The 23,501-nt window shown below is 41.1% G+C and overlaps 1 long non-coding RNA gene across 1 annotated transcript in view; it reads right to left on the bottom strand.

The window, feature by feature from the left end:
- Positions 1 to 4,834: 4,834 nt before the first annotated feature.
- LOC115151528 (uncharacterized) overlaps positions 4,835 to 23,501 on the bottom strand; it is a 28,909-nt gene continuing 10,242 nt past the window's right edge. Inside the window, exon 3 of the long non-coding RNA XR_003867318.1 lies at positions 4,835 to 5,113. This is a non-coding gene — a long non-coding RNA (uncharacterized LOC115151528). The remainder of the gene's footprint in view (positions 5,114 to 23,501) is intronic.

The following is a 23,501-nucleotide window of genomic DNA, read 5'->3' as shown; positions in this document are numbered from 1 at the left end:
ACAGGTTAACCTGCATTTAATGGTACCGTTCATGCGCTCAATCAGGCCCGCGGATTGTGGACTATAGGAACAATGTTTCTTCATATTTATACCTAATTTCTGTCCAATGTTATCTATAATTTGATTAGAGAAATGGGACCCATTGTCAGAATAAATGGTTTCTGCTAGGCCAAATCTAGGAATGATATCTTGGCATAATGCCTTAGCCACTGTTAGTGCATCTGCAGAGGTGGGAAATGCTTCCACCCATTTAGTATATTTATCTATGATGGTCAGACACCACTTCTTTCCTTCACTTCTAGTGATTTCTATAAAATCCATTTCTAGTTGTTGGAAAGGATATTTTGCCCGGGGATATTCTCCCTGTGGTGCTCTCTGTCTACCCTGGTGATTACTTTGTGCACAAATAACACATCTGGAACCATTTTTTAAGTAGTTTGTAATCCCGTATGCTACGAAGTGCTTTCTTATTATTTCTACCATCCCTCCTGTTGATATATGGCTCTGCCCATGTATCAATATTGCTGCATATCTAAACAATGACTTAGGCAGTATTGGCAATCTATCCTTATACCAAATCCCATCTGTATAGACCGCTCCTAACCTTTCCCATTTCGAAATCTCCTTAACTGGTGCTCTAGATTGACTGTCCTGTAATATTGTTCTGTCTATGCTCACTTCCTCTTTTAACAAATGCTGTGTCGGCAGCTGTGGCTTGAGGCCTGCCCGTTTTGCTTCCTGATCCGCCTTCCTGTTGCCGTTACTGATACTATCCTTCCCAGTAGTGTGAGCCTCGCATTTACAAATGGCTAACTTTTCTGGTAAAAGTACAGCATCTAATAGATTCAAAATTAACTGAGCATGTGTAATAGGTTTACCAGAAGTGGTTACCATTCCCCTGTTTCTCCATTGGGCTGCAAATATGTGTACTGTATTAAATGCGTAGGCACTGTCGGTGTAAATAGTAATACGTTTTCCTGTCCCTAACTGACACGCCCGGGTGAGTGCCACCATCTCTGCTTGTTATGCTGAATAGTTTCTCGGTAACGGTTCTGCTTCCAAGACCTCTGTGTCTGTAACTACAGCATATCCTGTCGCATTAGAACCGTCAGGGTTTTTTTCTGGATGAACCATCTACAAACATTGTCAGTTCCCCATCAGATAAGGCTAGGTCAGTCAAATCGGGCCGTGGTAAGACAACTTTCTCAGTTTCGGTTACACAATCATGTGGGCTGCCATCTGTTGCAATCGGAACTAATGTTGAGGGATTATGAGTCGTACAACGTTCTATTGTCAAATTAGGCATATTCAGAAGAATTCTCATACAAGACAAATGTCTAGCTGGTGACATGTACGCCAGCTTATGTTCTAACAACAGTATGGATATGGCATGAGGAACTTTTAAAGTCAAATCATGATAGAGCACCACAGAAGCCGAGTCCTCCACTGCCTGAGCTGCTGCTACCACAGACTGCAAACACGGTGGCATGGCTTGGGCTACTTCATCTAATCGGGAGGAATAGTAAGCAATAGGCCTATTTTTTCCCCCGAGTCTCTGGGTTGGTACTGACGTTATGAACCCCTCCCTACAGTCTACTGTCTGTGTAAAGGGGCGATCATATCTGGGAAACGCCAGTACAGAGCTAGATGTTAATAACTTTTTAATGTTTACAAACTGGTTTTCAGCCTCATCTGTCCACTTGATCTTATCTTTTGCTGCCATAGCTTTACCATATATCAACTCACTGAGCTTCCCTGTATGTAATGCAAAGTGGGGTATCCACGCACAACAATAGTTAATCATTCCAAGAAAACTCATCTGTTTCTTATTGAGTGGTTTAGGTGCTTCTAGAATGTCTTTCTGGTGGAATTAAGTGTTCTCCCTTCCTGTCTTATGGTGTGTCTTAAATAAATGACCTGTTCCTGCCAGAGCTGTAACTTCCTCTTATTAACTTTATGACCTTGTTCTGCTAAGAACACTAACAGAGCTAGAGTGTCCGCTTTACAGCCCCCATGGGAGGGATTCGTCACCAATATGTCATCTTCATATATTAAAATGTGGCTCTCCTCTGGAGGGTCAAATCTTCCTAAATTACTCCTAATTACTTTTAAAAAAATCATATAATACCCTAGAATATATCCATTCCCTCCCTTAAAAGGTAAAGCCAAACCAACCTTGGCTATCAGGATATACTACTTGTACTAAAATAAAAATACATTAACCAAAATCTGGTAACATAACGATCCAGGTATTACACTCTAAATCACCTCTTATAGTAACCGAGTAGATATAACATCCTCCAGTCATTACTCGGCGCTGCTTTCTTTACCAAAAAATTTGGAGAATTGCACTATGCTTCATCTCCTTCTCTGAATACTCCCCCTTCTACCAATTCCTCAAATATGGGAGTAATACCTTTTATAACCTCGGGCTTCATTAAATTTTACTTCTGGTATGGTCCATGATTAGATTTTGGCACTACCTGTATTGGAATTACCCCTTTAATTAATCCTACATCTGCTGGACCTTGTGACTATAAGTGCTCAGGGACTATTTGTAATTCTAATTCCTGTTCTTCTGTTAAAACTTCTTGGGGCTATGTGGGACGTTAGCGTGCCACCCGTGGCGCACCCTATCAACAGCAGGTGCATTTCAAGTTTCTCAAACATACAACTAACTTACAGCCTTTGAAAGATAAACATCTCCTTAATCTAACCACGTTGTCCGATTTCAAAAAGGTTTTACGGGGAAAGCATAAAGTTAGGTTATGTTAGGAGAGTACATTGACAATAGCTGTGTGTAATGTATTGTCGATTCAAAGACAGGCGTCACCAAAACCATAAAATCAGCTAAAATTATGCACTAACCTTTTACAATCTCCATCAGATGACACTCCTAGGACATTATGTTAGACAATGCATGCATTTTTAGTTCTATCAAGTTCATATTTATATCTAAAAACAGCGTTTTACTATGGCGTTGATGTTCAGGAAATCGTTTCCCTCCAATACCGGCAGTCAAGTCATGACAACAAAATAATTAATTAATATTAGAAAACATTGGTAAAATATTATATTGTCATTCAAAGAATTATAGATTTACATCTCTTGAACGCAATGGACTTGCCAGATTTAAAATTAACCTTACTGGGAAATCACACTTTGCAATAATCTGAGCACTGCGCCCAGAAAAATACGCATTGCGATACAGACTAACCGCCATGTTGGAGAGATCTAAAATCGAAAATACTACGTAAATAATCCATTACCTTTGATTCTCTTCATCAGATGTCACTTCCAAAGAATCCCAGGTCCATAACGAATGTAGTTTTGTTCAAAAAAGCTCATCATTTATGTCCAAAAACCTCCGTGTTGTTAGCACATGATCTAAGCCAGCCGGACTTCACTTCACTTCACGAACGGAAAAAATATATTTACGTTCGTTCAAACATGTCAAACGTTGTATCGCATAAATCATTAGGGCCTTTTTTAACCAGAACATGAATAAAATTCAAGGCGGACCATTGGGTTCTCTTTTAAAACGTTTCGGAATGAGAGTACCCACCATCAACTCGCGCGCAAGGTGTCTAATAGGCCATCACAGTTCCAAGGCTCTTATTCGGTCAGATCTCACTGTAGAAGACTCAAAACACTTTGTAAAGGCTGGGTACATCTTGTGGAAGCAATAGGAAGTGCCAAAACATTCCTCACCCCCTTTGTTTTTCAATGGTATAGGCTTAAAGTCAATTCAACACATCAGGTATCCACTTCCTGTCAGAATCTGTCTCAGGGTTTTGCCTGCCAAATGAGTTCTGTTATACTCACAGACACCATTCAAACAGTTTTTGAAACTTTAGGGTGTTTTCTATCCATATATAATAAGTATATGCATATTGTAGTTACTGGGTAGGATTAGTAACCAGATTAAATCGGGTACATTTTTTTATCCAGCCGTGAAAATACTGCCCCTTATACCCTAACAGGTTAACAGGTATGCCTCTCCTTAGTACTTCCCACATTCACTCAGATGTACCCCAGGAACACTATTTGCTCTCCAATTTAGCTTCCTACGATATCTATCGGTTGATGGACTATGCTGATCTCCACTCATCATGTCTACCCAGTCTGTGATTCTCTTTCCCTTAGATATCCACTGACCCATGTCCTCCCACCCTTCTGAAGGTTCTTTCGCAAGAGAGACATGGGGGCCACACCTTTCCCTGAACAGTCTTTGTGTCTGAGGCTGTAGCTCTACTTCCACTGCGGCGTGTGTACTGTCATAGTGAAACCACTTTAGTCCTATAATTCTCTCTGTGGTTTTAAGTAATGCTTCCTCATAGACTGGATCGGGGCCTGGGTGTCTATTATACCAGAGAGTACAGTGTAAGTCATCGGGGGGCATCTTAGTGAGGCCTGGTACTACATCATCCGCAAGTTCCATCAAGGTTTTAGGAATATCCGTTACTCCCCCCTTAACAGATCTTGACTATACCAATAGCACGGTTTCCCATCCCCACAAACTACCATGTTATCTTGAACAATGTATGCCATCATTCCCCGTTCAATGGGAGTGACGGCTACATTTAATTTGGTCATTACATCACGTCCCAGCAGGTTCACAGAGCACAATTTGGATATCAAGACAGGGACGGTTGCCTCCCCTCCAGACTGCTCATGTTTTAAATTGATTGGTGAGGAGAACCTTTCCATGAATTGATGTCCTGAAGCTGAGCGAACTATAATCTTTTCCCCATCTATTCTTACTCCCTCAGGTTTATCAGCAGCACAGATCGCTGTATGGCATGCTCCTGTGTCACAAAGACATTTTATTTTCTTTCCCATTACCGTCAATATCAAATGTGGTTTCTGTTCCTGTTGTCATGCCAAATCAATGGTTGCCAATTCAAACACTTCACAATTTGGTTCTGTTACCCCCAAAATCCATGAATAAAGACTACTGACCTTGTTCTTGCAGCTGAGAATTCAATGTAGGTTGGATCTCGTCACCACCTCTGTACCAGTTCACCACTGGCCTGAAATAAACCCTCAATTCAGAGGTCAGGTCTTTGTCTTACGGATCCTGGATCCGCCCGTGCATGGTTTTCAGCAGTTCCTTGGGACGACAGAGGCAGGTATTGAGATCCGGCTCGAAGGACCAAGTTGTCACGAGAATTTTCATTCCAATGTTATTAACTCAAAACTCACTATATGCTTTGACCAATTCCCCGGGGGTTGTAAGGCCCTGGTTAATAGAAGAATTTGACAAAGTCCAAGAAGTCTGCAAAAGGTTAGTTCTTTATTCGGAGAGCTCTCCATATCATACAATGTACACAGCCTTTTATACCTAACATTTGGTCATACCATATGTCATACCCCTTCTCTTCTTTAACACTGTCAATGCTTATTTACAAGTCTTCTCCATCACATACATTGCTTATCATATCCTGCCCCATGTTACATAATCTACTGCAAGCCTAAAGGTTTCTCCCCTCCCTGGGTAGGGAGACCTTCCGGTTTATCAGTTTCACAGTAGTCACAAGTTGTCTGCTGTCTGTTAACAGTTCCCCTTTTCCTTGAATGTCTTGCTTACATTGCTAAATCATTAAGCTTAAACTTTTCCTATACACACACATTAGTACATTCATCTTATAATCACTCGGTTATACATTTTCAGGGTGAAATCATTTAGTCAAACCTTTAATCATAGAATTTCCATTACATTACCTCATCCCCTACTGTATTTATTTATTTTGCTCCCTTGCACCCCAGTATTTCTACTTTCTACTTTGCACATTCACCTACTGCAAATCTACAATTCCAGTGTTTTTATTTGCTATATTGTATTTACTTCGCCACCATGGCCTTTTTATTGCCTTTACCTCCCTTATCTCACCTCATTTGCTCACATTGTATATAGACTTGTTTTTGTACTGTATTATTGACTGTATGTTTGTTTTACTCCATGTGTAACTCTGTTGTTGTATGTGTCAAACTGCTTTACTTTATCTTGGCCAGGTCGCAGTTGTAAATTAGAACTTGGTTTCAACTTGCCTACCTGGTTAAACAAAGGTAAAATAAAATAAAAACAATTATGATGTAGCATACACATATACAATTACAGGGCATATAAACGACGCACCGGGGGACATTATCCTAAACAAATACTGAATTAACCTGTTTGGGCTACGGGGCAGTATTGAGAATTTTGGAAAAAATATGTGCCCATTTTTAACTGCCTCCTACACCAACTCAGAAGCTAGAATATGCATATTATTGTTCAGGTTTGGATAGAAAACACTCTGAATTTTCTAAAACAGTTTGAATGGTGTCTGTAAGTATAACAAAACTCATATTGCAGGCAAAAACCTGTGAAAAATAGATTTAAAAGAAATGTGCATTTTGTGACTGTACTATTTAGTGTCATTGTTTTATAGATACCATAGTGAGAAAGGATTCAGTTCGCAACTCCTACGGCTTCCACTAGATGTCAACGATCTTTATAAAGTTGTTTGAAGCATCTGTGATGAATACAGACCGAATTAGAATGCTTGGAAGTTGACACGTCATCACTTCATTTTTTGCGCCTGCGCATAAATCTGAGAAGAGTGTGTTTGTCATAATCGTTTATCTAAGACACTTGATAGGTTGTGTGAAAATATTACTGATGTTTACTGATGTTTCACGTAAAAAATGGACCAAAAGATTAATGCTAAACAACGTTTGACATGTTTGAACGAACATAAATAGATTATTTACTAGGTTTTTTTTAGCTTTTCGGCGTGACTTTACACCCCCCACCCAGCCTACTGAACGCTAACTACTTGGTGTTATTTGGACATAAATTATGAACTTTGTCAAAAGAAACCACATTTGTTCTGGACCTGGGATTCCTAGCAGCGCCTTCTGATGGAGATAATCAAAGGTAAGGGGATATTTACGATGTTATTATCGATATTAGATGATGCTAACTGTATAGCTTAGCTTAGCTTAGCTTATTGTTCTTAGCATAGTACCCCATTTATTGCAAAATGTGATTTCCCAGTAAAGTTATTTTGAGATCTGGCCATTCGGTAGCAATTACGAGATGATAATATATTATTCTTTGAATGACAATATTATAATTTACCAATGTTTTCGAATAGTAATTCCGTGATTTGTAATGCTGGATTCACTGGGAGCATTCGAGCCGAAAAAAATTCTGAATTTCACCGCGACTGTAAATGCTGTTTTTGGATATAAATATGAACTTGATGGAACTAAGAATGCATGTATTGTATAACATAATGTCCTATGAGTGTCATCTGATGCAGATTGTCAAAGGTAAGTGCATAATTCTAGCTAGTTTTATGTCTGTTGATGCCCTTCTTTGAATTGGCTAAACATTACACACAGCTATTGTCAATGTACTCTCCTAACATAACCTAACTTTATGCATTCTCCGTAAAGCCTCTTTGAAAATCGGACAGCGTGGTTAGATTTAGGAGATGTGTATCTTTCAAATGGAGGAAAATAGTTCATTATTTGAGTATTTGAAATGATTACTCTTGCAGTTTTGAATTCCCCGCCATGGTCACATGACAATGAATCCCAATACCGGGATAAGATCCTGCCCCCTGGCCTCAACAGGTTTTAAATGTCCGAAATGATAAGACAAGCATTACAGAGCTAGCCAGCTCACAATAGCTAGCAGTAGAAACTACAATAATCATACATTTGACAATGTCACAGTGCATTTTCAGACATAAACACCTGAAAGATATGAAATTTGTACTTAAATATCAACAAGGATGCACACTGGCCTTGGCTAACACAATGAAAGATAACTGGTGGGAAAACACAAGGATGGCTAGAACGTTGTCTCACTTGACTTCTGTCGTGTCTTTGGCTATGCCGGATTAAGTGATATGACATGCTAACTTATAAAATTATTTCTCTGTAATTGATATTACCTGATTAAGCTAATCATGTAAATGTAATTAACTAGAAAGTCGGGGCACCACAGAAGAACGTTTATAGAGCTGTTATCCTCTGAATAAACTCTTAAAATACTTAGTAATATTTTACATCGATAGCAGTCAATCTTAACCCGTATGTTGTTTCAGTCTCATCATGAAAGTTGTAATTCTTGGTTATCTGCACGAACCCAGTCTTTACTAAAATCATCCATACATCAATTGTCTTAAAATCATTTATTTACTACACTAAGTAATTAACAGAAAACATACAAACAGTAATTATCGTCACACAGGATTGGTAGGGGAATGTGCCCTACTGGCTAACAAGCATGGCTGGTCTGTTAGACAATGGGTCATAAAACGGTAAGCTGAGAAGTTACACAGAGTTCATTAATATTAACAATTGACAATTGAAGGCTCACTCATTCGGGAACAATTGCAATATCAATATATATTTACGCTCATGTGTCGTCGGGATTCTTGTTGGAGAGTTTTGTTCTGATGGAGAGTTTGTCAGCGTTCTCTCTCTCTCTCGGTTAGAATGGATCTGTCAGAGCGACATTCATGAATGTCGTCATAGAATGGATGTGGTTGGTCTTCGCGTTCGATGATATAATTTACTTAGCTGCAGACTAATAATTAATATCAAAGACTTGTTCTTATTCTGTCGGTCTCGATAGTAAAAGTTAACCACGTGGTATAGTTCACTTTCAGTAGAGTACTTGGATGGTCAAACCTATGAGCCAACTCGCAATGGAGTGTAGGCCTGGTCTGTAGAAATGTAAATCAGGGGGTCTTTTATAGTACCCAGAGAACAGGCTTGTCAAATGACGCCTGGTCCTGTATGTGTCCCTGGGGGCGTGCCTATGACTGAGCTAGACTTGGTTACAGAAATATAATTCTATCACATTAACATCAGTACATAGCATCTCAATGTATTACAAATAGCTTTATCCTTAATAATACATTGTATACACCCATGTGGATTCAGTCTCATCGCTGAGGCTATCCTGTAGACCGTTTTAGGGTAATATGGCTATATTGTCTCTTCTGAGTATCACAAAATTGTACCAAGCGGATCAGTTCGTAGCTGGAGTCTTCATCAATCTTCCATATCTTCTCCAGAACACACATGTCGCTAGGTTCTCCAATTCTATGAGTTGGAAGAATTTCCTTTGTCTCTCTATGAAACATGTTGTAGTAGATTCTCCTCTTGGAATTTTTACAACCCTGGGTTGGGGGGGAAGGTAGGTTGGGTGATGGTACAAAGGGGAGGGGGTCAACTGTCCTTCCTGTACCCAAAGAGGCCAACGTCATGACATACCCCCCCTGGTGGTTTGGATCTTGTTTATCCTGCAAGTTACAAATCAACATAAAATCATGACCACGTGATGTCCCATTGGTAGATCATCGTTGCAGTCCTCTCTGGTGGTTGAACTTGGTAGGCTCTCTGAAAGCGGAGCCGTCCACCACAAGGATGGGCAGTTGAGGTCCGGTTGGTGATCGCCGATGCGGTCTCCTCTAGTGGCGTACCTTGGTAGGTTCCCTGGAAGCTGTAAAGTACCCCAGGGAGGGCCAGGGGATGTCCTGGTTGTTGATCGCCGTTGCGGTCCCCCCCTCTGGTGGTTTACCTTGGTAGTCTCTCTGACAGCGGGCATGCCGCCACAAGGATAGGTTGTGGGTGTCCGGATTTGGGGTCGCCGTTCCGGACCCGTCGTCCAGACTGGAAGATCTGGGCAGTAACTTAGGCAGATGTTAACAACGCACACACACTCATGAAATATATATGATTACATTCATTCCCCAATGAGCGGCGTTGTGGCACTAAGTGATGGTTGTATGGGGACTTTGTTTATGGCTCTATCACTTCCTATGTGTCAAAGGAACTGAACCGAAAAGGAATGAAAGCATAAACAAAACAAAAATATACAAAATATAGTTCTCACACAAAAAAAAAAAATCATCTAATTGGACTGTATTCTATATACGTCCAATGTTCTGGCAAAATGATTATCATGGCATTGTCTCTAATGCCATATCTAGGGTTTTCCTACTTGGTGTGTTGATTAGGCGCTATCCTAAGTTGATAACTATATGATAAGTCTACAGCTATAATGCACTAGTTTTGGGCAGTCTACAGGTATGACCTACGGACTTCTGGGAAGAAAACTGGTGAGTGCTGTAGAGTCAAAGGCCTAGAAGTAAATGTTCAACTTTACTAAGGCTGGTATATTGCTTGGGCCCTTAAGTGGTCCTAGCATAAATCCTAATTGGATGTTCCGTTGTGCATGTGCGCTTCTGCTTACACAAGCGCGCATGTCAAGGGAAGAAAACCAAGTATCCGGGCAGATTACAACTTGTTCAGAATGAGTCTGACGTAGTCAGGTAATTTTCAGGTCAATGCCTGGAGGTCAGAATTGGTGTCAAGGGAGTCTGTAGTAGTTTTCTACAAGTCACGGTGTCTTCCACTATTGTAGTGGCGTTAGGTATGAAGTCTATTTCATAGCTATGTTATCCACGGAGGAGCTAACCTCACGACGGAAGTACTCTTTAAGTATTGGACCAGTCATACGTGGTGTGATCATGGTTCATGACTTCTAATAATTTTCCTCCTGAATGGAGGGTCCTATTTATTAGTGACATGTGTGTTAACCATTGGAAGAGTGCACTGGAGATTCCCCTCCACGTGTTGCACTCTGAGTGACTCCTATGTCGCTGTTGTCAATGGTAATTTGATTGGTTAAATCTCTAACCTTCTTACTGATTGTAGCTGGACTGACTGTTGCTAGTATTGGTACTGGTACTCAAGGGGACCAGTTATCCTACCGATTTATTCTGAAATATTATCTACCGGAACACATGATTGGAGCATTTTACTAGTTGTATTGTAGTTGAACCTACACATGGCAAAGAATGATTATTGATGCCATTTGTTTTGGAGGTGGACAAGTCCACTGGACTTCCTTTACGACCAGTGTGGTACACCTCATTACTATCTTAGATGTGTTCTAAGATAATCCCCGTCTAGGGGTCTGTCTGCTCCTCACTGTTCTCATAGGAGAGTTTACAACTAGATTTGATTTATGCTCTGGCGGCCTCGTACGGTGTTGGTCGTAGTCTTGACCCCCCCACCGGCCTCGATGAGGCTCATCATGGGTCTGGGCTACTATTCCCCCCCTTTGTGCCTCGGGACCCCCCCACCAGCGGGTGGTGTTGGTGTCCGATGCGCAAACAAGAAGATCGGACCCTACGTACGAGTTTTCAGCGGCCGCGTTGTTATGAGAATGGCTGTAACCTTTCAACCAAATCTCCTGGTGTTTGTGCTTCAAAACGCTCAGTGGCTGTCGAGGCATGTCAGTCCCCACCGCGTCCGCGTGTGGCAACCTCTTCATTACCTGCGAACTGAGACGAGGATATCGGTCTGTGATATCGCAAAGTGTTTCACCAGTGGGGGTCATCGGGTCAGTTGCTGGACTGACGCCATTAGTGTCATTGTAAGGGGTGACAGTCCCGAACAAAGCGGAAGGTGTATCATCGGAAGCAGAGTATACTCTGTGCATCAATGTTTTACTTGCTGAGACGGCCGCAGTGCTTGCGGAAGTGTCCAAAGGGCAAGAGAAGTTCATATCAACTATCGTATTGCACGACTGCAAGGAGGAGGGAAGTTGCTTATACACAGAGGCAGCTGGCTCGAAATCATGAAAAGAATGGTCAATCAGGTTGGCTGATGGAATGTGTCGAGATATCGTAATATCTCCTTGGATCGGATTCTGCACCAAGAGGTTTCTAAACGTCTTTTTCCCAAGGGGTGCTTTCGACAGATACCCCTCGTGAAGGACTGCGTTGCAGCTAGCGTTAGGGGAAGACAGTGTGGTCAGTGGAGAAGGCACTGTGGCCTGTGACCATACCTGGTTGGTTTTCCAATCCATCAATGGGAGTAACCGATCCATCAAGTCTGCTCCAAGTAGGAGGGTTACAGTTTCGAGGCTGGTAACATACACAGGGTGAACGAGCGATACGTCCTGGAAGTGTAGTTTCAGCATGACTCTCAATGTGAGAGGCGAGGTAGTCTGAGTAACCCCTCGAAGTTTAGTGTCGCATCGTTCCACTTTTAACCAACGTTTAGTTGGCTTCAAAGCCCTTTTGAGATCATCAAACAATGTTTGAGAGATGAGTGATATTGTCGCACCCGAATCAATTAGCGCATGACAAGCTAAGCAGTCCTCCAGGACTGTTTCCAGGTATGGCCGTTTAGATTCGTGGTTAGTGGACATATTCCCCACAAAGTGGAGTGGTCGTTCGCAACGACGTGATGTGCCATGTCTGTTCAAGATGGAAGCAGATTGACTTTTCCGATTTTGAGTGGGCTTGGCTTTAACGAAGCGTTTGACCTTTATCTTCGCAACTTTTGTATCAGAGTCTATAGACAAAGCCCGGGGGCTTGTTTCTTGATCAAGCGGGCCCTGGATAGGGTCTTGAATGAGAGCGGGAGAAATTTGAACTTTAACGTCCTTGCTATGGGTGTTAATTCCTGCGGACCTGGTGTCCGGTAATTCCCCGTCTAGTCCTTGTGACTTATCTTTTACCCTTTTCTCAAATTGTTCTCGCTTAAGTTCTTCCCGTAGTGGGACTTCTGGAGAACATTGGTCTATGTTTCGATCGTCCTTCAACCCTTTGTTACCCTTGTGCTCTGACACTTTTTGTGGGTTGGGTGCAGGAACGTAGCGAACGGGTCGATTGTAGCGGTAGTCATGTTGATGGCTACGTACTTTACAGTTATTTCGACCGCGGAGGTTATTGGAATCGTGGTTTCGTGGTAGAAACTGTTGTTGTGCGTCATCTGTCGACGCTCCAATACCTGATAATGCACCCTCTAACTGGAGTGAGTGCTCCTGGTTAAACTTCAAAACCGAGTGGTCAGGGCTCTTAGCGTTGTGAACTTTTGATGCCTCAAAAGCTGTGCTTGCAAGCTCTCTGAGTTGTAAGATAGGCAAGCCAACGTGGGCGGCAGGGCCCAAGTAGGTAATGAAGGTGGGATACATGTTCGACAGAAACATTTGTTTGAATGGTAAAAGCTCTTCCATTCCTGTTTCTGTGAGTAGGCCAAAGTAAGCTGAACGAAGCCTATGATAGTAAGCTTGTGGGTGTTCGTTCCGAGCTTGTTTGACGGTGTTAGCCAGTGAGCTATCGTGTTTGCGAGTCGCAGAACCACTGAATTCTAATTTCAAAGCTGTGGCAAGTTTAGTGTAGTCGTTTAGCACGTGTTGCTGTTGTAGACGAATGAACCTTGTCACGTGTCTATTTGACGTTCGCTTCAACAGGTAAACCCTGTCAGAACCCGTAGCGTTCGGGTAGCCATCCAACGCGTCCTCTATGTCAGCTAGGAACGTCTCAGTATCGTTTGGCTGACCTGGAACGGGGTCAAAGGTGGGGAAATTCTTGACGAGTTTGTCAAGGTATTCCGCGCCAAGCGGGCGGAGAGGGTTGGCTTCATCCTGTGGAGAGATTGGGGCCGAAAGGTCAAGAGAGGAAGCCAAGCCTTGTTGTTGTTGGCCAAGAGGCGCCATATTACTCAGTACCGAAGGGCAAAGAGGAGAAGACTGAGGGACACATGAGGGAGGCAAGGTCTGAAACCTATTGTCTTCACTCCTGTGAGTACAGGGCTCCGGTTGCTTGGATGGGAAGTCGCGCTGTAGAGCGTGACCATTCTGGATTTCCTCCAGATGGTACCTAAGGGTGGAATTCTGCTGCATTGCAGAGTCCACTTGAGCGCTTAGAGTACTGATTTTGGACACGTGAGTGTCACACCTGCTCCTTTCGGTCTCAAACTTATCTGTCATGGTTTGCAGATAGAGGTCTTGAGTACGGAGCGAGAGATTCAGTGATGAGATTTCCTCTGCTTGCTTAGAAATCAATATTTCCAACCTCATCACCTGAGCTCTCATCATTCATTTGGTCAGCGACTTCAATAAGTTCTGCTGATTTATCATCCAACTTTGTCATTGTGTTCATTAACTGATCGTCTTTGGTCTGCAGCGCTTTGAGGAGCACCGTGTTATTTTGAGTAACATTCAACAAAACAGCATGCATGTTGTCAAGTTGAGCGCTCCTGTTTGTAGATAACTCTTCAGATTTATCTAGTTTGGCGTGGACATCATCGTATTTAGTTTTGGCTAAATCGAGTTGTTCCTGTAGCCTATGATTTTGTTCCTGTAGAAAACGATTTTGTTGAAGAGCTTGTGCTTGTTCATCGTCATACGTTTTTGCAATTACATTTAATTGTTCAGTTTTCAAACGCAGTTCCATAGCTAGCAGAATTTTTCCCTTGTCTGCCTTGGTCATTGGTTTCCCGGTTCTCTCCACCTGTCCCTTTATGTCTACCATTACCTGCTCGTGCTTCAGCTGTGCACTGCGGTATTGGACAGATGGCAATCTCGGATGGCAAGACATCAGAGCTAGACTGGAGAGAACCTTTACGAGGCCTGCGCCCGATGGTTGATTTTGGAAAACATTGTTGTCTGCTTTTCCACTAATGGCATAATTAGGGTTGTTATCGCTGCTGAGGTCAGAGATCAATCCATTTACGGGTGGAGGTTCACTAATTAGCGGGCGAGTGGGGACCACCCCCTCTGATAGCCTGCACATTATTAGAACATTTGAAAGGAAAAATGTTTTTCCTAATTTTCCAAAATTTGGTTTTGGAATGTGGGGAGCTGCAAAGACGATTTTAATCTATTTATAGACGTTAATGAACCATCAGAACTGTACAGTACTGTGGACGTTGGGCGTGAATGAATTTGCAAAAGCAAATTGAATTAATCAATGCCAATGATTAGTCCTACCTGGGTAGGCTGTCTGGGTATTAAACTTGAATTACCTGAGAGTTTGCTTCATCCAGATTAATATGCAAAGTTTAAGTTGTCTCATTTAATTGGAAGAACCTAGAAAGGTATGTTCGACAATTTAACTTATTAAATTGAATGAGACGATTGGTTCCTACAATCTCCATTGATTGGATATCATAAGTGTAAACCGTAGGTCAAATGTTGGGACCCTTCACCACTAGGGTACGCTCCTACCTGGGCTGAGCGTCAGTAAAGGGGTTTTACTGACTGTGCCTTGCTAAAGCAGATTTTACTGATTAATCTATTTAGGATATATCAAACCTGTATAGGCTATCTGGGAATTAACTTTGAATTACCTGAGAGGTTGCTTCATCAAGGTTAATATGCAAAGTTTAAGTTGTCTCATTTAGTTGGAAGAACCTAGAAAGGTATGTTCGACAATTTAACTAAATAAATTGAATGAGGCAATGATACCCAAGCAATTCAGATTGCGGAGTTATCCTAACAGTAATGTAGTTTAAATGTTTAGGGTACATTCACCACTATACTTTCCCTTAAGGCCGAAGCCACATGGGATTCACTCCCGTCAGTAATGGGTTTTACTGAAGGTGCCTTGCTAAAGCAGATTTTACTGATTAATCTATTTATGATATATCAAACCTGTATAGGCTATCTGGGAATTAACTTTCAATTAACCTGAGAGCCTTGCTTCATCTAAGTTAAGTTTGGAAAAAGTTAATCATGTCTCATTATGGACGCCCAATCAATTTTGGATATTTTTTAAAAAGATCCACTTGAAAAGGTAAATCTGGCAATTTCACTTGTTAGTTAAATTGAATGAGACGTCATATCCCGTGCTCCACGTTTGAATTTCCCCTAGAGATGTGCTGGCAATTCTTCACCACCAGGGTGCAGAATGATGAAATTTAAACGGAAGTACAAAGGTCGGACTTCCGTCGCGCTACGGAGGAATTTTAAACGTGGTACGGAGAGAGGAAATGTTCCCTCTCTGTTAGCTTGCCCGTAATGCTAAGCTATTGCTACTTGGTTCAGAAGTATCCTTCCAAGCACCAAAATAGGATCCTTTCACTTATGGAAAGGGTGGGTTTTCTAGTGACGTCTCACCTTAACCCCATTCAGCATATTGTGCTAGCGTTTATGCTGACCGGAGCGACACGGTACTTAAATACAGATACGCATACGGTCTGCCCACTGTCTTAGTGTGGTAGGCAAATTATTCGGCTCGGTTACCGGACAGTTAACTTCTAAATTCTAACCTTACTCTAGAAGTTAATAATTACCGACAGAAATAGTACCGTTTGGCCTAACGGACTAAAACTGGAATTTATTCCTCACTGCTATCGATATAAGACCGGGGCTATTTTAAATAGCTTCTCTCAATGGAAAATGCACAATCACTTTGTTTAGATAGCAGGCTGTTTGTACAATTCTGTTTGCACAATTGATATATAGAATTTCACAGCAAAGTCCAATTCTATCTTAGATTCCTCGCACGGGGGCACCATAAATGTCGTGTCTTTGGCTATGCCGGATTAAGTGATATGACATGCTAACTTATAAAATTATTTCTCTGTAATTGATATTACCTGATTAAGCTAATCATGTAAATGTAATTAACTAGAAAGTCGGGGCACCACAGAAGAACGTTTATAGAGCTGTTATCCTCTGAATAAACTCTTAAAATACTTAGTAATATTTTACATCGATAGCAGTCAATCTTAACCCGTATGTTGTTTCAGTCTCATCATGAAAGTTGTAATTCTTGGTTATCTGCACGAACCCAGTCTTTACTAAAATCATCCATACATCAATTGTCTTAAAATCATTTATTTACTACACTAAGTAATTAACAGAAAACATACAAACAGTAATTATCGTCACACAGGATTGGTAGGGGAATGTGCCCTACTGGCTAACAAGCATGGCTGGTCTGTTAGACAATGGGTCATAAAACGGTAAGCTGAGAAGTTACACAGAGTTCATTAATATTAACAATTGACAATTGAAGGCTCACTCATTCGGGAACAATTGCAATATCAATATATATTTACGCTCATGTGTCGTCGGGATTCTTGTTGGAGAGTTTTGTTCTGATGGAGAGTTTGTCAGCGTTCTCTCTCTCTCTCGGTTAGAATGGATCTGTCAGAGCGACATTCATGAATGTCGTCATAGAATGGATGTGGTTGGTCTTCGCGTTCGATGATATAATTTACTTAGCTGCAGACTAATAATTAATATCAAAGACTTGTTCTTATTCTGTCGGTCTCGATAGTAAAAGTTAACCACGTGGTATAGTTCACTTTCAGTAGAGTACTTGGATGGTCAAACCTATGAGCCAACTCGCAATGGAGTGTAGGCCTGGTCTGTAGAAATGTAAATCAGGGGGTCTTTTATAGTACCCAGAGAACAGGCTTGTCAAATGACGCCTGGTCCTGTATGTGTCCCTGGGGGCGTGCCTATGACTGAGCTAGACTTGGTTACAGAAATATAATTCTATCACATTAACATCAGTACATAGCATCTCAATGTATTACAAATAGCTTTATCCTTAATAATACATTGTATACACCCATGTGGATTCAGTCTCATCGCTGAGGCTATCCTGTAGACCGTTTTAGGGTAATATGGCTATATTGTCTCTTCTGAGTATCACAAAATTGTACCAAGCGGATCAGTTCGTAGCTGGAGTCTTCATCAATCTTCCATATCTTCTCCAGAACACACATGTCGCTAGGTTCTCCAATTCTATGAGTTGGAAGAATTTCCTTTGTCTCTCTATGAAACATGTTGTAGTAGATTCTCCTCTTGGAATTTTTACAACCCTGGGTTGGGGGGGAAGGTAGGTTGGGTGATGGTACAAAGGGGAGGGGGTCAACTGTCCTTCCTGTACCCAAAGAGGCCAACGTCATGACACTTCTCTCGAGCTAATCTTCTTCTCTGATCTGGAGATCGCCCAGCATGCTCTGCTCCACTTCACCGGTGGGCGGAGCTACAACTCTCATATGATGAATTAATATTACTGATATGATTACCTACAAATACTTCACAGCCTTTTGTACACTAGGTTAGCCAAAATTAGCTAGATAGCTTGTAGTCTAGCAATTAGCATGTGTCGCGTGAGTTTAAAGTTTTGGGGAAGCTATTTTTCACCATTAAAATGCACCTTTATAAGAACGGATTGCATGCCTCTATCATTGCATTTGCAGACAAATGTAAGCCTACTATTCTTAATGTTATGAATAGATTAGATATTAATAGCCTAAATTATCACTAAGCGCTTAATTTAGTGGCATAGGCTACCATCGTATTAAAAGAGATTCAGCTAATTTCTCCAGTCATATAATGTGTAGTAGAATTCCATGAAATGTTATCGAAGGCCACATTTGTCCTGTGCAAAGGAAACGTCTCTGAAAAAGGGGTCCTGGCTAAAAGGGATCCAGCTTTGGTCAAATTGTCAAAAGTAATTTTTGTTCATTTTAACTAACCCTAACCCTTTCATAACCTTAACCTAATTCTCCTAACCTGCTGCTTAAATTCTCCTAATCTGCTACGAAAATGTAAAATAAGACGTGTCGTGGAATATCTAATCAAAAGGGAAGAGAGACTGCAGATTCTTTCAAACAACACTTTATTACACGATTTGCAAAAATGAAGCATATCAACCATCACCAAGAATGGCTCGGAGTTGAAAGCTTAACAAACATAGCCGAGTCTCTGCTTTTATAGAGAAAATACAACCCCTTTCTGTATACGTGGCAGTCAGCAGATAGTGTGTAAAAGGTAATTCGTTGTCTGTGTAGACTTAAGATAGCACAAGGTTGACAGCCTGAGGGCTCAACCGTCTAACTGCATTTACAACAAACACTATAGCTGCATTACAAACACTGAGAAGACACACCCTTTCCCCTCAGCCTTCAAATTAAGTGGAGAATTCTGATGACGTATCATGGGGGCAAGGGGGGAGAGAGGAAGGAATTAATTTTAAATGGACCGCCATTGCCTGGAAATTCATCATCCGTTCGTGTGTTTTCAGCCACCGGTAGCTTGTGGGTGCTTTATATGCGCTACAGTCAATTATGATTGCATGTCTACTTATATTAACTATATAATTATTATTATAAACTGGGTGGTTCGAGCCCTGAATGCTGATTGGCTGAAAGCTGTGGTATATCCGACCATAAACCAGGAAAATGTTTTATTTATACAATTTCCAAAAGATAACCAAACAAAAACATAATTACTTTTACGAACTGTGTTTGTGCCGTCATGTGCATTAGTAGCACAATTTCTAACTTATTTACATTCGTTTTTACTTACACTTGTATGTTGACTTCTCCATATTGATGTTTAGGTTTTAAGTTTTGGCTCACTTTTCTTAGTGGATGTACAATCATCACGAATTGAATTATGGGGCGTTTCAGAACCCCGAAGTGAACATAACTGTACACTCTCAAACTCGATCAAAAACAAGGGTTGAGGAACTTACGTTGCGAACTTCCCTTGTTTGGCTAATCGTTTGGACTGATGGTGACTGTCACATCCTGATCTGTACCACCTGTCCTTGTTATTGTCTCCACCCCCTCCAGGTGCCGCTTGTTTTCCCCAGTGTATTTATCCCTGTGTTTCCTGTCTCTCTGTGCCAGTTGGTCTTGTATGTTTCCAAGTCAACCAGCGTTTTTCCCGTTGTCGTGTCTTTGGCATCATTAAAACAGAAGATATGTTTATCAAATAACTCTCTGTAATTATTATTACGCGATTAAACTGATTAATCGTGTAACTGTAATTAACTAGGAGGTCGGGGCACCAAGGAAAATATTCAGATTACAAAGTTATAATTTTCCTAATATAACTTTCAGATATCATAATATCTGATCTCTGAGTTTTCTGATTTAATGACGTATTCTTTACCTCGTCAGTCTCATTCCAAACGTCGTAAATTGTTGGTTATCTGCACGAACCCAGTCTTCACTATGAGTCATCCATACATCAATTATCTTAAAATCATTTATTTACTAACTAAATAATTCACAGAAATGCATAACACAGATATGGTTACAAGGAAATGATAGGAGAATGTTCCCTAGTGGGGTAAACCAGCATGGCGGCTTGTTAGACAAAAGGGCAGTGTGGGTCAGCTGAGAAGGCACTACAGAGTTGATAAATATTAACAATTGAAATGCTAATCCTTTGCACATGAACGCTCACTCATTCGGGAACAATTGCAATCAATATTTATATTTACACTCAGTGTGTCATCGGGATCTTTGTTGAAAAGTTCTGTTCTGTTGGAGAGTTTTGTCCTCGCGTTCTCTTTCTCTCTCTCGGTTAGAATGGATATTTCAAAGTGACATTCATTAATGTCGTTATAGGACGGGTGTTTCGTCGGTCTTCGCGTTCAATGATACCGAATTCCTAGCTGCAGACTAGTAATTCATATCAAAGACTTGTTATTATTCTGTCGGTATCAATATCTAAGAGTTTAACCACGTGGTATGGTTAAAGTTCAGAACGAGGAATGCATGGTCAAATCTTGGCCCTCTCTTCTCGAGGTAAGCTGGTCTGGTGATAGAAACCCTGGGTGGGGGTTTTATTCGGAATGACAGAAAAAGGCTGTCTCATGACGCCAGGTCTCGTCTGTTCATGGGGGCGTGCCGATGACTTGGTAAAACTTTAAACAGAAAATACAATTCTCTCACATTAACATTAACATCTTACAAGCATCCCAACATATTCCAAATAGCTTTATCCTTATTCATAAATTTTATACAACCATTAGATGTAAGTCTCACAACTGAGGCTATGATATAAACAGAGCCATGGTAATGTGGCCGTATTGTCTCTCATGAGTTTCACAAAATTGTACCAAACGGACCAGTTCGTAGCTGGATTCTTCACCGATCTTTTATACCTTCTCCAGAACATAAATGTCGTTCGGTTCTCCAGTCCTGTGAGGTGGAAGAATTCCTGGGTTCTTTCTATGAAGCCCACTCTCTCTGTATACTGTGGCCACGAGGACCATGAGGGCCATGAGGACATTTTCTTAGGAATTTACGACCTCTCTCACAGGGCCTGAGTAGGGGGATGGTACATAGAAAACCCAAAGAGGGCAACGTCATGACACCGTTCTCCTGCTTTTTGCATTTCTCGTTTTTGTAGTCCTCCCGGTTTTGACCCTTGCCTGTTTCTGGACTTTGTACACGCCTGCCTTACCATTCTGCCTGCCTTGACCACAAGCCTGTCTGCCACTCTGTACCTCCTGGACTCTGATCTGGTTTTGACCTTTTGCCTGTCCACGACCATTCTCTTGCCTACTCCTTTTGAATTAATAAACATTATAAGACTCCAACCATCTGCCTCCTGTGTCTGCATCTGGGTCTCGCCTTGTGTCATGATAGTGACGAGGATTCCCCCAAGGACATAAGGCGAGGGTAAGTGGAGGTCTTTTATGAGTTTGAAACGCAGCCTAAGTCCCAGAAAGACAAGTTTGTATCAGGTTAGAAAAAACACTAGCATATAACGAGACAATTCTTTAAACAGTAAAACATGGGATAGCATGACTAATTATGTAATTTTCCACGATAGACGTTCATTTAACAAAAGCTGGATCCCTTCTAACCATGACAATAAAATGGGGAGAAGCAAATTGTACAATATGACGTCCATATAGCCTGGAGGACATTCATTCCAGTGGTTATCATATATATTCATATGATCACCAATGATCATTTGTTGAGAACTTCATTCATAAGAGGAGGGACAATGCATGGACATTACAGCATAGGCCAAAGGCCTCAATGGGATAGGACAACCTGCTGTGTTGACTATTGGTTGTTCAAGCCTAACAATAGATGTAATCTTTATATGACACTAAAACACCTGAATGAATTCAACACAACCAAACAATTAAGAGCCCTGATTGTATAGGTGACCTGAAGAAGTGATATTCAAACAAATGAAAAGCACACCTGATGTTAATGTACTACTGTAGGTTCACCAGCTGACCTCTATCAAGACAGCCATGTCGACTGGATTCCCACTGTGAAGATGAGCAATGCTGCAGCAGCATCAGTTTCTACTACTTTGTCATTTTCCAGATATGAAAAGGAGACATCCCTCAATTATAGGAGATGGGTGTCATATGCAGTGCTTTGGTAAATCTGAACGATTCTGTTGTGCCATTTGAGTAGAGCACCTTCACCTTGTTGTCATGACAACAGTGCCCCCTTAAACCATATGAAAATATAAAATGTAATTTGGAACGTATAAAAGACTGTTTATGATATTATAAACATAATGTACTTTAACAGGGCTATATTGTTGTACAGGTAAAATGAAAAGTATTTTGTTATCTCTGCTTTGCCTATCCCCTTTGAACAAAACGTATTTCTTATAGCCCAACTCTTATCTTTTTTTACTATTTAAACACATTTAGCATAGACAAAGTAATTGTTGTGGTAGTCTTAGGCAAACCATCTTCATTATCACAGTGGCATCTCCAAGTGCCACAGACCTTCTGTCACACCCTGTCACGCCCTGACCATAGAGAGCCATTGTTTCTCTATGGTGTAGTAGGTCAGGGTGTGACTAGGGGGTGATATAGTATATCTATGTCTATGTTGTGTTCTAGTTTCTTTTTCTATGTTGGTGTTTTGTATGATTCCCAATTAGAGGCAGCTGGTAATCGTTGTCTCTAATTGGGGATCATATTTAAGTAGTTATTTTTCCCACCTGTGTTTGTGGGATCTTGTTTGTGTGTAGTTGCCTGTGAGCACTGCATTTGCCTCACGTTTCATTTGCTGTTTATTGTTTTGTGCGTTTCACAAATTAATATGTGGAACCCAGATCACTCTGCGCTTTGGTCCGTCTCTCCACACGATCGTGACATGGAGAAAAGTATCTGACAGTGAACTCAGTAGTTGTGTTTGTTTTAAGCTATGGATCCCATCTCCTGCTTTCAGACATTTCACCACATAGATTACAAGGGATGGATTTGCACCAACAAAATGTAATGTCAGCACAAGGCATGTACAAAATCGAGTATAATGATTAGGCTCATATACATTGTCTACTGGTATGGTTTTTAAATTGAGAACATATAGCTGAACAAGATATTAACAGTGTGTGAGTTAAGCTATTCTCTGTTTCAGATGCACAATGTCAAGGCTAATGTCATCATACTGTAGGCCTGTGGTTCCCATCTCCGGTCCTCGAGTACCCCCCAACAGTACAGTTTTATTGTAGCCGTGGACAAACACACCTGATTCTACTTGTCAACTAATCATCAGGCCCTCTGAGTTGAATCAAGTATGTTTGTCCAGGGATACAACAAAAGTATGCTGTTGGGGGTACTCAAGGACTGGAGTTGGGAACCACTGCTGTAGGCCTATAGCTGCATTGGCATTGCATGCCATTATCAGTTGCAAAATGGGTTCACATGGCTGATATCCCGAAAAATTATGACAACCAAATAAAACTAATTGAGAGTTTATGACTGAACAAAAAGGTAATATTAATTTGAGAATACAACACAGAAACACAGACAAATTAGAGACAGATTCCCTTCCCTTCTTATTGTAGGATTGTGATCTGTGATTAATCAACATCAACACTAGTCAATCTTGAATAATAGTTAAGTTAACAATTAAAACAAGTTTAAACACTTAACTTCAAAGAATCAACA

The sequence above is a fragment of the Salmo trutta genome, chromosome 2, assembly GCF_901001165.1.
Source record: "Salmo trutta chromosome 2, fSalTru1.1, whole genome shotgun sequence".
NCBI classification, from domain to species: Eukaryota; Metazoa; Chordata; class Actinopteri; order Salmoniformes; family Salmonidae; genus Salmo; species Salmo trutta.
The sequence above is the reverse complement of the archived record's forward strand: the minus strand, read 5'-3'. Positions and strand labels throughout refer to the sequence as shown.